Consider the following 16,138-nt stretch of genomic DNA (forward strand, 5'->3'; position numbering starts at 1 on the left):
CCCAAGGGCAGCGATTGTCGCTGCCCAGGGCAGCAGGCAATGGGCAGCGACGAGCTGCCCAGCTCCACGTGGGCAGCCCTGTCCCACGTGGAGGCGGGGCTGCCCGAGAACGTCCCGGGCAGCCCGGAAAATTAAAATTTGATTTTTTAATTAGAATTTTAATTTTTTGAAATTTTAGTTTTTTGGTCCGATCGAAAATTGTTTTTGATCCACGAGGCATCGGGTCAAATTGTTTGAGTCCGAAATTTTTAAAATTGATTTTTGGATAAATTTGAATTTTTGGAAAATTTATAAATTTTATCCATTAAATTAAATTTTATAAAATTAATTATTTTGGTACAATTGATGATAAGATATGATCTTATGCATATATTAGATAAAATTTGATTTTATCTTTTAATTATGTTGTCATTGCATGTTATCCAATGATTTAATTATTGAATTAAATATTGGATAAAGGATGATCGATTGCCATGACCAATTTTGTAGGTGTATGTTAGGAAATTTACATTTGCTTTTTGTTATTGTTGTTGGGTTTTATTAATGGGCTTGGTTTATGGCCCAATTTGATTGTCATTTGTAATAAAAGTGGGTCTGGTTTATGGTCCGTTCCCACCCTTAAATATGTATCCCCTACTTGTCATCGAAATTTATTGTAAATTTATTAGACTTAGTGGGAGATAAAGATTTGAAGACAATGGTGGGCCCAACAGACAATAAATACCGAAGAAATGTAAATTGGAAGTTCAATGTAATAGGATTGCATTGCATACTTGCATATCACCTAGGATTGGACTTAGACTCATGATTGGCAACCATGGGTCGATTAGTTATTGGGGTCGATCATCCTTTATATAATATATGATATTATTGTTGTATGCATGTTTAGACAAAATTGCATGAATCATGCAAACATACAAATTATTTAAAGATGAGACAATTTTCAAAATTAAAATCTCTCATTTTAAATATGATTTAAAATTGATATCAAGATAAACAAAAGGGAATTTAAATATTGTTTAAATGTTCCTACCTTCCATCAACGATCAATGTATGAGATGCTACCCGCGAGCACGGTCCGACTCATATTATTGGGGGGGCCGTTCGTCGAAAAGTTGTACATTGGACCGACACATGTTGTAAGTTGGATGGAACTCCCATGGGATTGGCTCATATTATTGGGGATCCACATGGCGATCGTCCATCACAAGTTAATATTGATGGGTCATCTTGACATGTCACAATAAACGGCGTCATATTATTGGGCCCTTATTGGACATGAGGTAAAAACATGGGGGTTGCTTTGAAAGCAATTGGGCTCTAACTTTTGAAAATTATGATTGGCTGATATTATTCGGAACTATGATTTGTCAATTGGACTTCATGTTCCCGCTAAAGAAAATAGTTTTTCGTTTTCACTAGAGGGTAGTGAAATCGTTAAAATAGTGGGAGTGAAATTCATAAAATAAATCTCGTCATATTTTTTGTCTTAGTAAATTAATTAAGCAATCACCGATAATTATCTGCTTTCATCTCAGTATATCATTATGATGAATCTTCATAATCCACATGTCTCAATTCTCGAACAAAACAAACTGACTGGCGCAAACTATACGGAATGGTTCCGTAAGTTAAAAGATTGTCCTGAGTTCGGAGAAGATTTTCTACGTGCCAGAAAAGGCTCCTCCGAAAACAGCCCCGGCTGATGTAACTTCGGAAAGGTTGGCCGAACTAGAGAAATGGTAGGACCATGATCTCAAGGCCAAATATTACATGCAAAGATGGACAAGTCTAAATAAGTTTGCCATCACTGCAAGAAACCCGGTTACTGGAAGCGCAACTGCAAAGAATTTATATATCAAGTAGTTACGAACTGCTAAGGATATATTTTATAATGAAATAAATGTTTCACTTAATACTACTTCTTGAGTATTAGATACTAGATGTAGATCTCACATTTGCAATGAGTTGCAGATGATGACAAGTAGTAATAGGCTAAGGATGGGTTAGACCCGGTTAAGGCTCAGGAATGATTCCAGAGTTGAATCCAAAGCTATGGGAAACATTTGTTTGATTTTGCAAAACAATTTTAAGTTATATTTTGAGAGAGATGTTTTTTATTTGTGCCAAGATTTTATTAAAATATTATTTCTATTTCTATTCTTGATAGAGAAGATTTTTCTTGCAATTTTGCGAATGTGATTTGCAATATTTACAAGAATGAATGTTTGATTTGAAATGGACAATTTAAAAACGATCTATATAACTTAAAATTAAAAGACAACTAGTAGAATTTTCGCTTTTTACTTTGCCATTATTTACTTCGCCAATTAATAATTACGAAGTAAAATGTGACAATCAACTTCGCTAATAACACGAAGGAAGTAAAAACGCACCTTCTACTTCGGTACTTAAAAAACCCGGGCTTCACTAATAATTTTGGATAGTATTTTACTTCAGCATACTATAATTGATGAAGTAAAAAGTAATAAATTAAAATTTTTAATTATAATTGATGCAGTAAAAGGATGAACCGGATTAAAAATATTAACTCCAATGACTTTTCTTTCTAACTTTTTCAACACTTGGTAAAATATACATCACAAAACACGATCGATCCCCTTTCTTCTTCATTGCGGGAAAAGAAACCCTGCTCGATCCCTTTCTCTTCTTCAGCCGCCCACCATCAACCACCGCCGGGAACCGACGCCAACGCCATATTTCGAAAGCAAAAGGTCCGGGTTTACATGTTTTGGAAGATGTTTTCTTTCTTCTTTTTTTACATGAATACGATGCCCTTTTTTGAACATAAATTTGGGTTTTCCTTTTTTCTTTTTTGAAGTTGACTGGCTTGAAATCCCATGATTGCCATGTTCTAATGCAGCAACTCCTACCAATACTCATTCGTGATGCGTTGCCAAAACATGTTAGATACGCCATCATAAGATTATGTTTTTTCTTCAAAGATATTTGTTGCAAGGTTATATATGTAGCCAAGTTAGATAAGCTGCAATCTGACTTGGTTGTTACACTTTGCTTATTGGAGCAGTATTTTCCCCCATCTTTCTTCGACATTATGGTGCACTTAACAATCCACCTTGTTCGAGAAGTCCGATTATGTGGACCTGTCTACTTTCGGTGGATGTATCCATTCGAAAGATGCATGAAGGTGTTTAAGAGTTATGTTGGCAGTCGAAAACATCCTGAAGGTTGCATTGTTAAGAGATATTCAGCGGAAAAAGCAATTGAGTTTTGTTCTGAATACCTCAACGGACTTGATCCTGTTGGGGTCCCTCAATCAAACCGAGACCCCAAATCCAATGTTCCTGGATTTTTAGCATGCAAAACACCAATTGTACTGCCGCAAAGTGATATGCAACAAGCACATTTGACTGTTCTGGAAAATACAGAAGAAGTATCTCCCTACATAATGTAAGTTCAACTCATTAATATATAATTCTGCACATTTGGGACTATCAAAATATGTTTATTAAAAAATATTATTCATAATATTTCCACAGTGAACATAAAACCTTTTTGAAGTCCATGTTTCCGAAAAAAGAGAAAGATGAAAAATGGATACAAGATGCTCACAATAAGAGGTTCATTGACTGGTTTCGCGCAAAGGTTAGTTAGATGAAAAAATATTTATTAAAGAATTTGCGGTGAGCATGTTTTATCTAGTATTTTAATCACTCTTTTCTAATTGAATACATGTTAGGTGGCTGCTGAAATAGATAGTTGCAATGGTGGAACGACATCGACATTGACATGGCTAGGTCATGGACCACGCGCGCAAGTCATTAAGTACAGTAGTTACGTGATAAATGGCAACTTATACCAAACAAAGGCGCGGGATGATGATAGAGTTTGCCAAAACAGTGGGGTTTCTCTAGTTGCCAGCACCATGCTTGTCTGTAGTGCCAAAGATAAAAATCCCTTGATTGCTGATGTGTCTTTTTATGGAGTAATTGAAGAAATATGGGAATTAGACTATCATCAATTTCAAGTTCCTCTTTTCAAGTGCGCTTGAGTTGCAAATGATAAGGGAGTAATAAACAACGATGAATGTGGCTTCACTTTGGTCAACATGAACAAAAGAGGGCACAAGAATGATGAATTTTCCCTTGCAAGTCAAGTCAATCAAGTTTTTTATATTGATGACCCATCAAAAAAAGGATGGTCAATTGTGCTCCCAGTGCCAAATAGGTGCTATGAGGGGGAGGATGATGGTTGGAATAGTATTCCAGAGTCTCGACCAATTGATGATGTTGAGACTCATGATATACCTGTTCACGAAAGATACTTTAGAGCGGAAAACGAGGGTGTCTGGGAAACGAACAAGAAAAAATGATGTTTTGTACTTTATGCCATGTTTTGTTATGGATAAGCAAAGACACTCTATGTGTTGTAAAAACATATGTTATGACCTTTTATAAGTATTATTATTATTATTATTATTATTATTGTTATTATTTATTTATTTATTTTGTCTTATTGTTATTATTTGTGTCTTTTGAATTCTTGTTATTATTTATGACATTTGTGTTATCATTATTATTTAACGTTTGTTTTCAAAACATTTATGCAGTGTTAAACATATATAATGAGTCAAAGAAAACATAAAAAGAAAGTTTCAGTTGAGCAGCTTCAAGAATTAGATGTTGATGAAAATCATGGAGATGAAGAGGAACTTGGGCTTACTGATGGAGAAGCACATCATGTAAATATTCAAAAGAAGCGAGGCCCTACATTGATGGCTAAAGTAAGTACAACTGCAAGATGGGGAAAAAAACGAAGATCGATTATGATGATATGGGGCGGCCAGCATACAATGCAAATGGTAGGGCACTACAATCATACATTGGATCCATTGCTAGATCTATGGTGCCAATCAATATAAAATCGTGGCCTGATGTTCCAGAAAACATCAAACAAAAAGTGTGGGAAGAGATCTCGGTGAGTTCAAGATTTTATTTCAATAATGACATTACAATCTTGCTTGATTATCCATAAGCTGACTTTAGTTGTTCGCCCTTTATAATTGGACCATAACTATTTTGTTATGTTGCCTTTTTTCCTCCTTTATTTCTGATTTTGTTAAGAATAATTTAGTCTGATAGCTTAAGGAAAATATGAAAATTAATTGCATCCATTCATTATACTTTGTCATTCTGACATTTTGAAAGTTATGCATTACACAATTCTTGTTGTAATCTTAGGCATGATATGTGTATGCTTCTACTTTGTACTCGGTCAGTGATGATTGATTATTTCTGGAACTTCTTTATTACTAAAATAATGATAGTGTAGCATGTTTTTTTATGATTAGATCCAGCTAACCAATTCTGAAAAATAGTAAAACTTTAAATTGTTTCAACCTTAATTACCTATTTGATGAAAATTTCTTATTTTATTGTACAGTTTCACCTAATGGTATATATCATATGAAATAAAATCCAACATTTTCTGTTGCAGAATGTCTTCGAGCTAGCGCCAGAAAGTCAGTCTTCGGTGATGAGTTCAGCAGCTCAGAAATGGCGAGATTTCAAAAACAAATTGACCAGCAGATTTGTTTGGCCTAACAGAGATAATCCTGAAAAATTGATTTCTCCGCCTAGTCAGTATCAACTCCCAATAGCAGATTGGAAGGCATTTGTGGATGCGAGACTAGATCCATCATGGGAGGTACTTTGATGACAATTTTCATGTTTCTTTTAAAAAATATTAATTCCATACTTAAACTTATGAACAAAATGATTTAGGCTACTCACGAAAAGCAAAAAGAACGAACAATGCACTGTAGATATCACCACAAAATGTCTCGTAAGGGTTACATCGGATTGGAGGCTGAACTGGTAAGCTATGCATCATTCTATTTTTCATTTTCAGAAAGTAATTAATGTTCGTAAGATGAAAATTTTGGGATTGTAGAGGGAGAAAAACATAATTGCTGAAGACGAAGAAGTTGATAGATCGATTCTTTGGCGTAAAGCTCGTGAAGACAAATCTGGAATCATTACGAGTCCGGACACATAAGAAGTTGCTGAAAAAATTGTAAATGCTTAGTTTTATCAATCACCATATTCCCTAGATATATTAAATTTTTTCGATTGATTTTTTATGTCTCATTTGTAGGATGACTTATTGAAGAAAAAGGAAAAAGGAGAATTCAAGGTTTCTGAAATGAATGATGTTTTAACCACTGCCTTAGGAAGTCAGGAACACCATGGAAGGGTTCGAGGTGTGGGAGGATTTGTAAAACCTCACGTTTTTTTTAAGACTCCAAGAAAAAAGAGGGAATCATTCCAGAAAACTACGACGGAAAACATCAATGAACAATTGGAGGAGACTAGACTTTTGAAGGCTGAATTAGAGAAGTTGAAGGCTCAACTTGCTAGTGTTTTGCCAATCATCAATGATCGAAGTTCTGAGATTGTAGCATCAAACAAGTCCTCAGAAATTCAATGTCCAAAGAAAAAACAATCGAATGATATGGACCCAAAGTTGTCAAAGGATTTGGAAGATTTTTATGAATGCGGCCCTCCTGACATGAAGGTTCGATATTCATATGTTTCACGAGAAATTTGATTTTTTTAATCACATTTTACATATGTATATATAATAATTTATTATTCTTAAAGGGTAAAAAATGACACCTTGCTGTCAAAAAATGTGAAAATGTGGTGGCGTATGGCACAGTAATATCAGAAGGAGGCCCAAATGTCATGATTCACAATGTTCCACTTGGGGAAGAGAAATTCAAGGTGTCTGCTGATGTTGTGTTAGATGAAACAGCAATGCTTCCAATCCCAATTAAGTCTGGACCAACAATCGTTACTGAAGCAATTGGAGCCATTGTTGGTTGGCCTAAAGAGTTGGTAATTTTTCCAAAGAAAAAGGTATTGTGACCAAGTATACTGATTTTTAATTATGAAAATTGGGAGAGGAGATGATTTTATTGCTAACATTTAGAATATATATGTGTGTGTGTCTGTATGATCTCCATCTACAAAATTAAAGGAAAAATAGTTTGCATTTGTCTTGATTTGTATACTTATTGGTTTTATAAGAAATATTCTCACGAATAATACACTTGCACTCTACATGTGTAGATCATTGGTTGAAGTTTATTTGAGATGAAGAGATGCATTTTGATTAATAATCGGGAATATGATTTCGTATTGAAGATTTTGTTCACTCCCATCTTATTCTTTGCTTGTGCATTATGATTTCTTTTAAGCACATGTCTTGTTCATGACATAAGAATGTTGCTTGCTGCTCTGTATAAGGAGAGACAGCAACCATTTGCTATTTCGGATGTTGTTGGTCAGCGTGAGAAGTTCAAGGACGTTGAAAAAACATTACCCATGGCATGCAAGTATATATACTCGTATGTTGTTAGGTTGATGGATGAATATGACAGCATCTACGTGAAGTTTGATGATGCTATGTTTGGACGTCCTCAAGGATCACGGTTGCTGAGACAAGATATCATATCCTTTATGGAGATGAGAGAGATAGGTGCCGGACATATTTTGGTTTATATGGGGTAATTTTGTGTCTAACCTTCAATGTTTGCATATTAAATATTTTATTTGGACCTTGTCACTCTTGAAAAGATTTCTCATCGTGTTTGTAATCTTTATTGCAGTCACCTCTATAAATATTTGAAGGAAGCAAACCGGGCTGATAGTATTTCATTTGTGGATCCTGGCCACATACCTACATTCCCAATTGACAGAGATGGCAACCACTTATCACAACATATTGCTAACCAGTTGGAAGCAGTGTGTAGAGACAGCATATGCCTCATCCCATACAACACTGGGTATGATTTTAATTATATAAAAATTCATACTGCATGATAGTCAATGTTATATTTTTTTTATTTTTTGCAGGTACCATTGGATCTTGACTATCGTCAATGAAGATAAAAATATGATCTATTTGCTGGACTCTACTACTAACAGATATCGAGATGAGGAATGGAAAAATATAGTGACAAAGTAGGTAGTAGATTATGTTGACAAATCAATTCTCTTATACATATGAAAAAAAAAATAATTTTTGACTTTATCAAATGTAGTGGGGTCAAGATGTACAATGCTTCAAGAGGTATTCCTAGAGGGCCACTTTTTAAACAATTGACGGTATGTGTTGTGCTTACATATGAAAACATGAATGTGATTGCAATATTTTGATAGCGTTAAAGTACTGTACTATAGGGACTAGGGATGGTGTTTTAGTGTTATATTATATTTGAGAACTTTACTCATTTGCTTACCTAATTCAGTTTTTTTTTTCTAAACTTATTGCTGAAATATTTTTTTATTTCATTGTAGGGTAATATAAAACAAAGTGGTTCGGTTGAATGCGGATTTTGTGTGATGAAGTATATGAAAGATATAGTTGAATGTGAAAATCTACATTTGGATAAAATGGTGAGTTTCCTTTTCATTTTATGATTTGGTTTACGTGAAAATCTGTTTCCATTTTTTTTTGCTACTTAGTTGCTCATAAATGAATCTGAAGTTGGAATCTGTTTTGAAGTTGGCATTTATGGTAGGCTCTGTTTTGAAGTTGGCATTTTTGGCATTCTTCTTTCCAAACTTTCTGTCTTAGCACTGTTAGTGGTGAAAGGGTTTTATAATTATTTTTTAAACAACTCTTTTTCAGAGATATTGACATATTGTACTTGCTCGCTGGTTTATATCATATTTTTTTGTACGAAAAAGGCCATTATTCCATGCTGATAAATGTTGGAATCAAAATTGTCTGAGATTACTTGCGATTGCTCTATGATGTATGGATTATTGTTTCTAGTTTGGATTGGTTCAATGGTATTTCGTGCGACTATTCTATGTTCTGGGCATTTGATTCTGCACTTATTGGCTATTTCTCTATCTCTCACCACCTGTCCATTCGTTCTCGCATTCTCTGCCTCCCTACTTCTGCAAATTTAGCACTCATTTCCAAAACAAAAACGTAATATGAAAAAGGAATAAGATTGCAAGAATTTCAATAATTGGTGCTGCAAATGGTCGAGGCAAGGCTTGTGATGCTATAGACCCACAAATACTTTTATTTAATTTTTCTTTAGATCTATTATGTTGAAGCTTCAAGCTTTTCATTTTTTCAATTGATTAGTATAGAGAGGTGCATAAAAGATGGTATCGTGAAGGTTATAAATGATTTATTTCCAAATTCAAGAAAACAAAGATTTCGGGTACAAGAAGGTATACTACCCGAAGTTACCCGAATTTTTAGGATACCCGATAGTCGGGTACCCGATAATTTCGGGTAGGGTTCGGGTAGTCTAAATGACTACCCGACTAATCGGGTACTCGACCCGATAAACCCGAACCCGACAATACCCGACCCAGCGCCCACCCCTAGTCTCTTTAGCTTATTGCGATAATGGATGTTCCTAGTGAACTAAGATTTGATTTTGGTGGACAAGCTATGGTTCACTACATTGTTAACATCAATTGAGTGTGATTGTTTTCTTTAGCTAGCTGTTGGAATTATTTGTGAAATGACAAATATATATGTATCCTTGATAGAGTACTGTGTTTTCAATTTAGTAATGTTTTAATTTAATCATCTGTTGCAATGACAACCTGTGATCAGTACCTGCATATGTCGTTACCCTTATTTGTGAACTGGAAAATATGAATCCTCGATCTTAAATTTTATTCTAATGTATTTTATTTTTTTTACATTTCAATATTCAGGATCCATCAGGAACCAATATTACGACCAAGCTCAATTTGACGAAATTAGAAGTGAATGGAGCGAATTCGTCTACTCCTATGTAGGTTCATAAATTGGTCATATGCACGTTGGGATGCATAATACTTTTATTGATGGATATACTTTTGGATGGATAATTTATCAATCTTTTGTAGAAATACTCGTGGATGCATAATTTTTTATTGATGGATGTACTTTTGGATGGATAATTTATCAATCTAATTAGTGTATTTTACGTTTCAGATATATATATATATATATATATTAATGGTGTTATTGTATCTAATTAAAATTGTTTAATGTTGATTTAGTGATACATATATTTTTACTTCATCAATCAATGTAAAAGCCGAAGCCATATGTACTTTATTACTTCGTCAATTAATGAAACTGCTGCAGTAAGGGCATGTTTTTACTTCGCCAAGTTACATAACATTTGAAGTTAAATATAGCATTTACTTCATCACTCAATGTAAATACTGAAGTCACATATGTTCTATTACTTCGTCGTTTAATGAATCAACGGAAGTCATATATGTTCTATTACTTCGTCACTTAAGAAAACTTCCGAAGTAAAATACGCGCATTTAATTCGTCAGTCAACGTAAATGGCGAAGTTATAGATGTTATATTACTTCATCACATAATGTAAATGCTGAAGTAAAAGGCATGCTTTTACTTCAGAACCGGTCCAATATTAAGCGAAGTAAAATGGTACCCTATTACTTCGGTAATTTCATGCCTAATACTTCGGTTATTAAGCGAAGTAAAATGGTACCTATTACTTCACGTGCATCTACTTCGGTACTTATCTATCTACGACTTCAGTTAATATGCGAAGTAAAAGGCATAAATTCTACTAGTGGACGTTCCAATTAATTATGTAGATAAACCGGCAACAACAAATAAAAGGAAAAATAATAGTCAAAACCCGGCAAACCTTTGGCATGCTAGGCTAGGTCATATTTCCTCAAGGAGGATGAACAAGCTAGTGGGAGAGGGCATGTTTGATATGTCTGATATTAACTCTCTACCAACTTGTGAGTCCTGCCTAAAAGGAAAATGATTAAAACTCCTTTCAAAGGAAAACCTGAGCGTAGTCAAAATCTGTTGGATTTGATCCATACAGATGTTTGCGGCCCATTTAGTATTGGTACTAAATTTGGTCACACCTACTTCATTACCTTTACTGATGATTATTCTAGGTACGGGTATTTATATTTGATGAAATATAAGTCTAAATCATTTGAAAAGTTCAAAGAATTCAAGGCTGAAGTAGAAAATAAACTAGGTAAAAGTATTAAAGCACTTCGATCGGATCGAGGTGGAGAATATTTAAGTACCGAGTTTTTGGACTATCTAAAAGAGAATGAGATTCTCTCTCAGTGGACTCCTCCTATGACACCTCAGCTTAATGGTGTTTCGGAGCGTCGCAATCGAACTTTGTTGGACATGGTTCGATCCATGATGAGCTTCACTGAGCTCCCACCTTCGTTTTGGGGCTATGCGCTTGAAACGGCGGTATTGTTGTTGAACAATGTCCACACTAAAGCAGTGGATAAAACTCCATACGAGTTATGGAATGGAAAAGCTCCTAAGTATTCATACTTAATGATTTGGGGATGTCCTGCTTACGTGAAGCGGACAGTGGGAGATAAGTTGGATAGTCGATCCACCTTATGTTATTTTGTAGGATATCCGAAGAATTCAATCGGATATTATTTCTATCATCCTACTGAAACAAAAGTGTTTGTTTCGAGAAATGCCACCTTCATGGAGAAGGAGTTCTTACTTGATAAGAAAGGCAATATGATGGAACTTGAAGAAATTCGAGAAGAACCCGAGATACAAAATAACGATCCCACACCTCAGGAACCATTAAACGACACGCCTCTTTATAGAAGATTCGAGAGGACTTCTAGACCTCCCATTCAATATGGTCTACTTCTTGAAGGGGATCAAAATGAACCCGACATTGGATGTGATCCAAGAAACTTCAAGGAAGCAATTTCTGATGCAGATTCGAATTTATGGCTTGAAGCTATGCAGTCGGAAATAGACTCGATGCATACAAACCAAGTTTGGTCTTTAGTAGATCCTCCCGATGGAATTGTTCCAATAGGGTGTAAATGGATCTACAAGAGAAAACTTGGGCCTGATGGTAAGGTACTGACATACAAGGCACGATTGATAGCAAAAGGTTATACTCAAAGACAAGGAGTTGACTATGATGAAACCTTTTCACCAGTCGCAATGTTCAAGTCCATAAGAATTCTTATTGCCATAGCAGCTTGGTATGACTATGAGATATGGAAAATGGATGTGAAGACTACATTTCTTAATGAAAACATTAAGAAAAAAATCTATATGATGCAGCCCGAGGGATTCACATCCATGGGAAGCGAGCATAAGGTATCCAAGCTTCAGATATCAATTTATGGTCTCAAACAGGCATCAAGAAGTTGGAACCAAAAATTTGATGAAACAATAAAGGATTTTGGTTTCATCAAGAACCCGGAGGAACCATGCGTGTACAAGAAAGTAGTTAGGATGCTCTGGCATTCTTAGTACTTTATGTTGATGACATCCTACTCATTGGGAATGATGTAGGGATGTTGCAGTCAACAAAGATATGGTTATCAGGTAGATTCTCGATGAAAGATTTGGGTGAGGCGTCCTATATTCTAGGAATACAGATCTATAGAGATAGATCTAAGAGAATGATAGGACTCACTCAAGCAACCTACATCGACACCATATTGAAAAGGTTTTCTATGGTTGAGTCCAAGAGAGGACATCTACCTATGTGTCATGGAGTTTCTCTATCCAAGTCTATGTCTCCCAAGACTAACGAAGAGATAGAGAAAATGACACACATACCATATGCATCAGCCATAGGTAGTATTATGTATGGGATGATATCTACCAGACCGGATGTAGCCTTTGCTCTGAGTGTCACGAGCAGATATCAGGCCAATCCCGATCAAATGCATTGGAAAGCTGTGAAGGATATTCTAAAGTACTTGAGAAGGACTAAGAATATATTCATGGTTTATGGAGGAAGAGAATTGAAATTGGAAGGCTATACCGACTCTAGCTTCCAAAGTGACGTGGATGACTCGAAGTCAACCTCTGAATTTGTATTCATGCTCAATGGCGGTGCTGTCTCTTGGAAGAGTTCCAAGCAGGACACCACAACGGATTCCACCACTGAGGCAGAATACATTGCAGCATCAGCTGCTGCTAAAGAGGCCGTTTGGATGAGGAATTTCGTCCAAGAGTTGGGCGTAATTCCTGAAGCTGTTGGTCCAATCACGATGTACTGTGACAACACTGGTGCCGTTGCTCAGGCAAAGGAACCAAGGTCTCATCAAAGATCCAAACACATACTGAGGAAATACCACATCATCTGAGAGATCGTGGAAAGAGGAGACATCACTGTCGAGAGAGTGGCCTCTGCAGACAATATCTCTGATCCACTTACTAAGCCCTTGTCAGGACCATTGTTTGACAAACATCGCGAAGCAATGGGACTACGTAGTATGACTAGTTGGCTATAGGGCAAGTGGGAGATTAAAAGAGTTGATGCCCCGCTAGCCAAGTTGTGGCTAAGGGCTTTGAGAGTCTCTTATTGTAAATAATCTTTGTTTAATATAATTTACATTCATTAATGGTATTTTATTTATCTTTCTTCATAATGTTATATTGTGATATACTATTATTGTTTTGATAAAGACCTTGAATATACTATAGCGTAAGTAAGATGAAATAGTGAATAAAGAGAGATCACTATAATGAAACACATCTTATAGTCACTGTATATTCTAAAAAGTTCCTAGTCAATTGAGCCGTCCGCAAATAAGGATAAAGATCGCTCGAGATTGAGACTAGCATTTGCGATGTCGAGTACCACGTTTCATTGGTATGGAACATAGAGATATTCAAAGCATGCAAATGGATATTCATATGATGAATGATCGAACTATCCTATTCGAACTTTCCAAGTGGTTATTATTAATTGAGTGGATAAGTTCACGGTTTTGGTTGTACACCATTAGTCTTTATTACTTGAAACATCATGGAGACTCTATATGCTAGTACTGTACTTTGACTCGTTTACCGACTCTATGAGGGTCATCAGGTATCATGATTGGGTACAGTTACGACACATATAGGAGTCGATGCTTTGTTGTCAAGGATTCACCACACGCTTGCGAGTGTGGATATCCTATGCGATCTGAGGAGATATTAGTGTGACAAATATCTGGCCAGAGTACTCGATGTGATTTAGGTTACTTGGTTTCCTAGTAGCACATGCGATGTCACTATTTGATCTTCAAGATGCATTGCATAGTTATCGAATCTCGAACGACTCTCGATGTACCAATGGTTGTTGATTCGATCGGGATATATGGATGAAGGGACCGTACTGTACGCTAACCAAAACCTACTGGTTCTTGCAGGCACTATCAGTGATACCTAAGGAATCATGGGGCGATGTTGCTAGGCGCTCTTACCATGATTCGATGGGTAAGTTGAAAATTGTTGTTCCAAGTCACAAGGAGTTGTGAGCCCACGGCTAGCTGTATCCCTGAACCATTGAAGGTCACACAAGTAATGGATTACTAATCCCCGTTAAGATAGTTAAATTTAAAGAGTTAAATTTAATGAAAGAGAAGTTGGACTTCTTAACTAAAGGAAGTGGAATTTCCTAAAATGACATAGGGATGGGCATTTTTGGAAATCACTGAATTCAGATTCAAAAAAATTATCTTGACTTTAAAAGGTGCAGAAATGATTTCTGTGCACATTGGTGAAATCAGTTTATCAATTGGAGTCATGATGAATTTTATATTAATTTCTAGAATAACAGGCTTTGCTTGTTGGGCTTAAGTTATGGATCATGGGCCCTAAGGAGTTAGTGTCCTAATAGAGTTATAACTTAATCTAGTCTATAAATTATATATATATATGTGTGTAGTTTTCGAAAATACTAATTGATTCCAACCTTGGATTTTTCGAAAATCACACAGATTATTCCAAGGGGAATTTTCGAATTCCTCTGCTCCTTTTTTAGAGAATTCAGTCTGTGATTTTTATGAAAAATTACATTCTGAATTGACATATCAAATCTGTTTAATCTTTTTGATAAACATCTGATTGATTTCTTGAGCAATCAATCAGAGGGTTTTAGTTTTCTGTTCGTGGACCTAATTCCGGAAATTGATCGAGCAAGTCATCAGTTCCTGGAATTTACAACAAGAGCAGATTTAATTTGTTGGAGTCCATAATCAAGCCATAGCTTGAAGAGGTAAAATATTAATTGTTATTATTATTTTACTTGCATAATTTAATCGTTAGAATTTGATACCCATGATATGGAATCGTTCCATATAAAATTTTTAAACTTTCGCTGCACCGGGTATCAGATCTATGATCTAAAAACGTGTTCCAACAGTAATATCCGTCTATTGAATTTCTCTAAGATCTCCGGAGAGTTTATAGGAATCTGGGGTAATCTCTAAAATTGAGAGTTAGAAATCATCTTTCTTTATCTCTTCAAAATTGAGAGCATTAATCACAACCTGTTGTAAGTAATCTATTGCGAATAGATTAACTTGTTTATATGATTTCATATGAATAAAATCATCTTGATTCAAACCTTCGTTTGAAGTCATTTTTGTAAAAATCTTCTCCCCAACAAAGAAAAGTATGAATTAACGAATAATATTACGTCTGAATAATTGACCTAAGGCTCTGATACCATTTTGTGTCAGATCCCCAACTCAGAGCCTATGGTTATCAAGGATGAGATTATGTTATATAGGGTGATGCCACATGTGATACCTATCAGCTAGCTAACCAGAGCACCAGCTAGGTTAAGGCCCATGGTGGTGGTCGTTCCGTACGGAGAGCCGTGTTTCGCATCAGGTCACACGATAGAGGATCCGGAAACTTTATAAGCTCTGATATTATTTTAGCGCATGATTCTTTGTATCATAATTAAACACAAAATCTTCAGATTTTAGTATAAAGGCTTTATATTTTAAGCATAAATAAGCATAAATCAAGTACAAGAATTTATCATTTAATTATTCAAGTTTGGTGGTCCTAGGGAGCTATTGCAAAGAATCGAGCTAATGCAATGTCAATTTTGGGGTTGGGGATTTATCACCAATTTGCTCAAAATCTATATCTATGTATGTATTAAACTATAATCTCCTATTGAGAATAAGTTTTAAAGAGTTTAAATTTTAGAAGAACACTATTTTTTATGGAAAAACTTGCAAACAATAACGCATACCTTTTAATTTTAATAAAGATCTTTAATTTTTTATTTTTTTTTATTAAAACTACTGGGAGTTGATTTCTGAAACGTACG

The sequence above is a fragment of the Henckelia pumila genome, chromosome 3 (genome assembly GCF_033568475.1).
Source record: "Henckelia pumila isolate YLH828 chromosome 3, ASM3356847v2, whole genome shotgun sequence".
NCBI lineage: Eukaryota > Viridiplantae > Streptophyta > Magnoliopsida > Lamiales > Gesneriaceae > Henckelia > Henckelia pumila.